Consider the following 8316-nt stretch of genomic DNA (forward strand, 5'->3'; position numbering starts at 1 on the left):
GTTATTTTATCTCACACCTTTGCCAATAAAATCATTTTATAAAACTGTACAGAAATGGTTCAAATCAAAATGACAGAACAGAACGTTTGGTTTAGGTGAGGTGAAATGAGTATCACTGAGCAGAACACAAGCAAACTGCTAAGTTGATGAGTGCCTTTTACATGTCATTCTGGCCAATCAATTATTTTTATTTGTGATTTCTTATATATAAGAAGGCTAAAGACCTCAGGGAGACGTTTTAATCATCCAGCATGATTGTGCACTGATATTTACAATAAAGAGAAATTCTCTTTATTATTCTCTTTATCTCGTTACTTACTGATAAATGGGCTGTCATGATTTTATTAGTATGGCTCTATGTTCAGATTGTGTGGAACATGAAAAAATATTAATACAAGTTTTGTCTTTTATTTTAATATGCTTTATTATAGCAGGGACTGTGCTTTACTGATTCTTCCCTTATTTTGGGTCAGACATTTTAAAGCACATTTAAGTTCATCTTGAGGTTTTGTAAGTTTAATAAGAAAAAAGATATATAACAAAAACTACTTTTCCCCAATATTTAATATATGAGATTTGTTTTTAAACCAGTGGAGTGTGTTGATGGGGCCTATTTTTTGTTTGAAGTCTGGTCTCTCCTGAAAAAAAAAATGACATCACCTCCCTCTCATCTACTAATGGATAGAGTTACAAGAGGGAAAAACTCTTAAGGATGTTTTTCCTTTCTTTCTCTAAGCTTTCACCTACAGGACTAAAAGTTAATGCCCCTCCTCTTGCGATTTTTATTCCAATCAAAACAAACATTTATCTTTTGTGAAGCATGAATGACGCGTCCGGAGCGCACTCTTTCTTCGATGGCAATTACTGTAAAGCAAGGCGTGTTTATTTTAGTTATTTCATTTTTTTCTTTGTACATTGATAAGATCATTACCGCCGCTCGGATGTGAGTGTGTGGATCCAGATCTGAAAGTGTTTCCTCGTTTATTGCGGGATAATGATTCTGGATCAAAGCTCCATGGAGGAGCCCGACATCGACGTTGTTGGAGAGCAGGATAAAGATGCTCAAGAAGTTCAGACGTCCAGGAGTGAGTTTAGGCTCAAGGTGAAGGATCCAGGTGACGCTTCGATCCACAGCGACGCGTCGGGTGTCGCGTGCGTGAAGCCGCCGTACTCCTACATCGCGCTCATCACCATGGCCATCCTGCAGAGCCCCCGCAAGCGGCTGACCCTCAGCGAGATCTGCGAGTTCATCAGCCGCCGCTTCGCCTACTACCGCGAGAAGTTCCCGGCATGGCAGAACTCCATCCGGCACAACCTGTCGCTCAATGACTGCTTCGTGAAAATGCCACGTGAGCCCGGAAATCCCGGAAAAGGCAACTACTGGACGCTGGACCCCATGTCCTCAGATATGTTTGAGAACGGTAGTTTCCTGCGGCGCAGGAAGCGCTTCAAGAGGCACCGCTGCTTCACCAAGGAGCTGGAAACGCCGCTTCCGGGATTCCAGCTCGGATCTTATGCTTCGGTTTTACCGGTCCCGGCTTTGGATCTCTACCTCGAGCGTTCACCATCTCATCCTCCTCACCCTCCTCACCCTCATCCTCCTCCTCCTGGTCCTGGCTTACCGGCCGGCAGCCTTTTACCTGCACTTTCCACTCTCCTCAAAGGCTACCTCCCGCATCCATCACGCTCTCTCCCGCTCGACTCCTCCCGCACTCCTTTCCCCTGCGCGCAGCTCGCACCTCCGGCCGCTCTTCCGCCAGGATTTTATACACTTCAGCAGGAATATCACAAACTCCACGCTCTGAACAACAACGCGTTCACCAGCAAACTTTTACAGCGATTCAGTGACGCGACACGCAACACATTTTAGAATAATGCAACAGCAAGTATGATTCTCCAAACATCATTGGTGTCATCTGAGGACTTGACCAAACAATTGCATTAATAAACCCGACATCTGTGGGAAAGTTTTCTATGTAAATATTTTCTAAATATAGAAAAATTGTATGAAATGATCCGACACTAGAGAACAACAATAATAAAAACAACTACCAGGAGCGTGCTATCATTTATCATGGACTGTACAGTTTTCATTCTTTAACTTTTTTTAATTTTTCTTTTTGCATTTAGACTTTTGCATCAGACCGAATATGAAATGATGAACGCTTATCAATCTGATTATATGAGACTTATACTAGATATCAAACTTTTCCAGCGATTCAGTGTAATGCATTTTGATAAAGAAAAATATATAAAATATTCTCTGAAATATATATAGCTCAAATAAAGACACACACGCAAAAAACAACATTACACCCCAAAACAACTTTACTGTTATAATGAGAAACAACAATAATAAAACCAACACGTGTGAAACTATTCGAAAAAAGTCATGGTAATTGTTTAAACAATAAAAATTATCATCAACAGTGTCGTGTAAAAACTACATTTTTGTTCGAATTTGTTGTATTTGGATCCAGGGGGAAAAAACAAACAAACACAAATACCATTTTGCGAAATAAACAGAGTAGTATCAGATGATTGCTTTATTTGATAAAGTTCTAGTTTTAAGCATGTTTTATTTTTCTTTTGTTTATTTTTTGTTGACATTCACACATTTATTATTATTTCAGTTTTTTTCTGTGAGTATTTTGACCCATGAGTGTTTTTCCATTTTGAAATAAAGTACTAGCCTACAGTTTCATCTTTTATAATAATAATAATAATAATTATTATTATTATAACTATTATTATTATTAATTTTATTGTTATTATATTAGTTTATAACTTAAAAGGACATGTGAGATCTTTAAAAACATTCAGTGAAAATCTTTTTTTTGTTTGTCACATCACAGCTTTCCATGGTGATTGTTTTTGTTCATCTTCATAATCATTATTATTATTATTATTATTATTATTATTATTATTATTATTATTATTATTATTATCTTCATCACTTCAACACAAGCATTTTAGCAAGATTAGATATATTCTTATATATTTTATATTGCAGGTTATTACAGATTTACATTTCTTGCATTATTCCGATTTTTTTCCTGCAAGAGGAAATGCAAATGCAGATTAAAATGTATATTAAATAGAACGCAGTTATGGTTTAAAGGTTGTACAATGCAGTGAACAAATATTTGTTTAAGTAATATTTTTTCCACTTGCTTACACTTTATGGCTAATACTATTATAGATTGATTTTGACTACATAATTATTTAAAAACTATTACATAATATTAACAATAACATGGATTTCGGCTGAGTTGAATTGGACGACCCGGCTGATATTTTTAAGATTTAAAGAGCTATAAAGTAAAATCCAAAAATTTACACAGAATTTAATCCAGGTTAAGTGTTCAAGGTGGTAATGGTAATTAAATGTTTTATATTTTGGTGTTTATTAGGCATCTTAAATTTAATCCACAGCTATTTAATAAGGCACTGTGCTAAATTCTGCCTTGTTTTTGAGCCAAATTAAATGTAAAATAAGCTAGGTTATGCAATATGAATGGGGTGATTGTAAATCTATGGCCCAGTGAAAACCTTATTAATCTTTCAAGTACAAAAGTATAAACGGAAAGGAAGCTGAGTTTAATAGCTACAGCTTTAAAGCCACAACGATGGAAGGAAAGTGGCATCAAATTTACATGATTTATGATTGATGTGGACATTTCTAGACAATGTTATGTCTCATGCAGTTTCCCATGTGGTGCATGTGATTTTATTTTCTACATGGGATTAATTTTTATGTGTGGCCCCCCTCACCCCTCACCCCCCCAACATGATTCGCTTACATCATCCAGTCATTTTCACAATTTATTTTTTCACATGCTGTGAAGGTCATGTGAATTTATTTGATATGTGATTCATTCAGATGTAGGGAATAGGATTTTTATCCACATAGCACCGTATTCCCTACTTTTACTTTTTACCATGGAGATCATGTGGTTTTTAGTTTTGTTTCATCTTCGATGTATTTTTATTTTATTACATATAGAACATTATTCACATGTCCAACCTCAGAATATAGCATAACCTCCTGACAACCATATGAGCACACATTCCACACGTATCCCCTGTGAAAGACATATACTATGATCATGTGATCATATATGATATATTTTCTGTAAAGAATGACCTTGGGTGAATGCAGGAAAAAAATGTTGGTGTTAGCCATCATTCACAAAATACTAAAAGAGTAACACATTCGCAAAGCTCCTTGATTGACTTCCGTGGCTTTATCACATACATATATATATATATAAGTGCAATCATGTGTTTTCGTGTCTAGAAGAGGATCCTCATGTTTCCCTTTTTTTTTTTTTTTTTTTTTTTTTTTTTTTTTTTTACATTTGCTGTACATTTGAAAGTGTTTGGATGATCAAATTCTATGCCTTACTGAACATGTGGGACTGGGAAAGATTTCCAAAGAAGATTCTGACCATCTCCAGATGAATGTTTTGGAGGATATTTAATGGAAAATAAACACTCGCTTGCATGGATTGTTTCATTCCATACTCGTTTCTTAATCGAAATCCCAAACCTATTATTGGGGGAAAAAAAAACACCACTATTCAGAGCTGCTCTGTGTTGATTGCATGTCTCAGTGGGAAACGTTTGATGGATTTGCGCATGGATTTGTGTTTTTGCGTGCAGAAGCATTGGGGTCAGTTTGCACCTGACAAAATAAACAGTGTTCTTTATATTTGGCCAAAAGGAGTTTTCCATCTCTCTCTCTCTCTCTCTCTCTCTCTCTCTCTCTCTCTCTCTCTCTCTCTCTCTCTCTCACACACACACACACACACACACACACACACACACACCCTCATTCACATTTTCGAGCATTTGCATCATTTTTTCGTTTATATGCATATGAACACAAACCCTGTCTAACTAATTTTTGTAGCCTTCTGCAGGCACGAAAGTCCAGCTGTGGAAAAGTTGAAGACTTGCATGAGATTTACTGAGATGAATGAAATATGATTTATTCTGTTGTTGTAGTTTCTGATGTTTGTTTTACAAGAGTACAGTATCAGTAAAATCCCGCTTTTGTTCTTTGAATGATCTGAATATTCGAGATTAAGGGTGTACAAGACCCTATAGACAAGGTCATTTAAAAAAATAAACACAATAGACATCACAATTAATCACTGCCAGTTAATTTGTTGATAATATATACAAATATAATTTATATAATTACAGAGATTTTGCATAGAACATAATTTAGTATTTTTTAAGAAATAGAAATATGCTTTTTAGGGTTACTAGATTCTAAATCACAGCACTTTTACTTAAATCAATGTTGAAAAATCATAGAAATTTTTTCAGGATAAAGTGAAAAAGCCAGCAATAATCATAATTTTCCTCAATAATATCTTTTACCTTTTAAACATAATATTCATTTTAATGAACAGTTGGTTTTCAGAAAAAAAAAATACAACATGGGTTAATGTGCCACACATTGAGATACACTATATACGCTATATAGATTTGTGTGTAGGTTGCCATTCCACATATAGTCCCCATTTGCTGTTATAATATCCTCCACTCTTTAGATGTTCCACTAGATTTATGAGTGTGTTTGTGGAGATTTGTGCTCATTCAGCCACAAGGGTGTTAGTAAAGCCAGGTACTGATAAAGTTGAGGAGGCCTCGGGTGAAGTCAGCATTTCAATTCATCCTAAAGGTATTCAAATGAGTCAGAGCATTATAACAGGTCACTCAAGATCTTCCACTCCACTTTAAGCATATCTTAATGGAGCTCACTATGTGCACAGGAGCATTGTCATTCTGGAACAGGTTTGGGTTTTGTAGTTTTAATGAAGGCAAAATTTAAGTCCACAGCATCCCGAGATACTCAATACAATTGTGTCTCTCCAATTTTGTGGCAACCACATACGACTGGAAAAGTCAGTTGTCCCAATACTTTTTTCCATGTGCAAGAGTGGTTAGAACTTGAAACCTCTCTCTAAATTTGCTAGGCTGAACATATTACTGTTAGCATTTGCTATTGCATGCTATTGATAGAGATTTTATCCAAAAGACCAAAGAAAATGCTGTCATTTTTAAATATCATTGGTGATCTTGGTTTACACATTTTCTGAAACAGTTTACACACAGTTTTTTTTTTTTTACTTTGGGACAAATTTTATTCATATTTTCCATTCCTTTTTAATTCAACTTGCAGAGAAGCAGCACAGTTCCCATATCCATTATGACAAGGTCGATTTATTTCTAATCATTTTGAGTCTTCGCTACTACCCTCAGACACGATGCAGCTCTCTAGCTATTTCTCAACTCATCAGAGCTTGCCCTCGAGGCTGTCCTGATCATGTTGAACAAGCATTCCATCCTGTTTTTCATTTTTCCCTCCTTCTTCTGTTTGTTCTGCCACATCTGTGAACGTTCGCTCCTAACAGCCCCAATACAAATGTAGCCCAAGATGCTTCCACAGAGCCGATGTGGAAAGAAAATGCCTATGGTTTATTTCAAGGTTACAGAACGACTTCATAGCATACATAAGCATTTAATAATACATAAGTATACACAGAGTTGCCAGTTTATTAAACGGCTTGTGAGATGCAAAGTGAGATGAGTTGTTTCATGCAGACATTAACCACCCAAATGTCCGATCTCGGTCTGGGAGTCAAATTATTTCCACAATGCAAAACAAATCCTCAGAACCATAAAATATTTCTTCAGGAATGTATATAATCGAACAAATATTTTTAAATCTATATATTGGTATTATAAGTCAAAACTGTTTTCACAAAGGTGTTTTTTATTAAACTTATTATTAACTTTAATAAACTTTATTGTGTCATATAGAGTATTTTAGGAGAATATTTTGAGGTGCAATATTCTAATTGAAGTGTTTTATTACTCACATTATTTCGTAATCTGTCCATGATTACATGTTTGTATGAAAAAAAATAACCACATCATATTTTCTATCCATTTGTTATAACTCTTAATGATGTGGAATGTCTGTGAAACAATACGTAAAAGAAAAGAGTAGGCGCACCCTTACCCTCACATAAAGTTGCATTTTTACTTTTGAGTACTGACACTGGAGGCTCTGAAAAATGGTAATTAAAAACATCTCGATTACAGAAAGCGAAGCAAACCAAAACAAATGAAAAACAAGGGTTATGTTTAACGCCCGCTATGCGAGTCCCCGCACAAACTGTTATTCTACAAACAAAAATCTATTGAAGTGATGCTTTTTTTTTTTATTATTATTATTATTTTCTTGCATCTGTCACTTCTGTCTGAACTGCATATTTTCACAGAAAATTAATCAACACCTTTAGAGATTTCGATAGGCTCAAAAACAACATATTCTGCTTTGGAATATAGTTGTTTTTTTGTGCATCCTGAAAGGTCACATCATAAGACAAATTTTTGAACAGGTATTTTTGTAAAGAGATTTTTCCTTATATATTATTTCAACGCTCCTGAATTTGTCCAAATGTGTTATCTGATGGTTATGCATTCTCTATAAAGTCATTATGTGGATAGGTTTCCCATAAAGTTCCACATAAACCTGGCCTGCAGCTTGTACAATCGTAATGCCAGCATGATTTGCAGTAAGTCTAAATGGGTTTGACAGAAGTGTTACAGCTGAGGATTGACTTCAATAACGTGCACTTTTCTGCCAACATGCTGTTATGCTGACAAGCCCAAGATGAACACAGAATGCTAAGCTAGTTTGAGCACTGCACAGCCATGGGTAGTAGTTAATGAATCACACCAACATGGTCACATGAAGTCACACAAGCCAGCTGAATGATAATGATAAGTAATGACTGGTTAGGATCAGAGTGAAGGCTGAGGTAAATAAGTGATCATTGCTTTCTTGATTTGTTTAAATAGGGTTATCTTGTTAGGATTTTTAATAATTTTTTATTTTATTTGTACAAACAAATACATTGGCTATTTATGAGCTCTATATCCGTCTGTTTTTCAGACTTTGCTGTGCTTTTATACTGCTTCATAATTTTGTTTGTGGCCAAACTATATTAAGACTTAATTATAAGCTGTACTACTTTTTTCTACAGTTTCTCTCTCTCTCTCTCTCTCTCTCTCTCTCTCTCTCTCTCTCTCTCTCTCTCTCTCTCTCTCTCTCTCTCTCTTCTCTCTCTCTCTCTCTCTCTCTCTGTATCTCTCGCTCTGTATATCTGTGTTTTTTTTCTTTATCTTTGTCTCTTTGTATCCGATTTTACAGACCATTTTGAGTTTTTTGTTCACTTTACTAGGGTTTCTACAAATACAAATTATACAATAGAATACTTTACTATACTATAC

General features: G+C 35.4%; 1 protein-coding gene and 1 pseudogene across 2 annotated transcripts in view; both read left to right on the forward strand.

The window, feature by feature from the left end:
• The window catches only part of ap1m2 (adaptor related protein complex 1 subunit mu 2), a 223707-nt gene that overhangs the window by 113792 nt on the left and 101599 nt on the right, over window positions 1-8316 (forward strand). The window lies entirely within an intron of this gene.
• On the forward strand, window positions 93-4714 carry LOC310736765 (forkhead box protein D1 pseudogene; annotated as a pseudogene). The gene has a single exon. The product of its transcript is annotated as a forkhead box protein D1 pseudogene (transcript).

Source organism: Silurus aristotelis (assembly GCF_946808225.1).
Source record: "Silurus aristotelis genome assembly, chromosome: 2".
Classification (NCBI taxonomy): Eukaryota; Metazoa; Chordata; class Actinopteri; order Siluriformes; family Siluridae; genus Silurus; species Silurus aristotelis.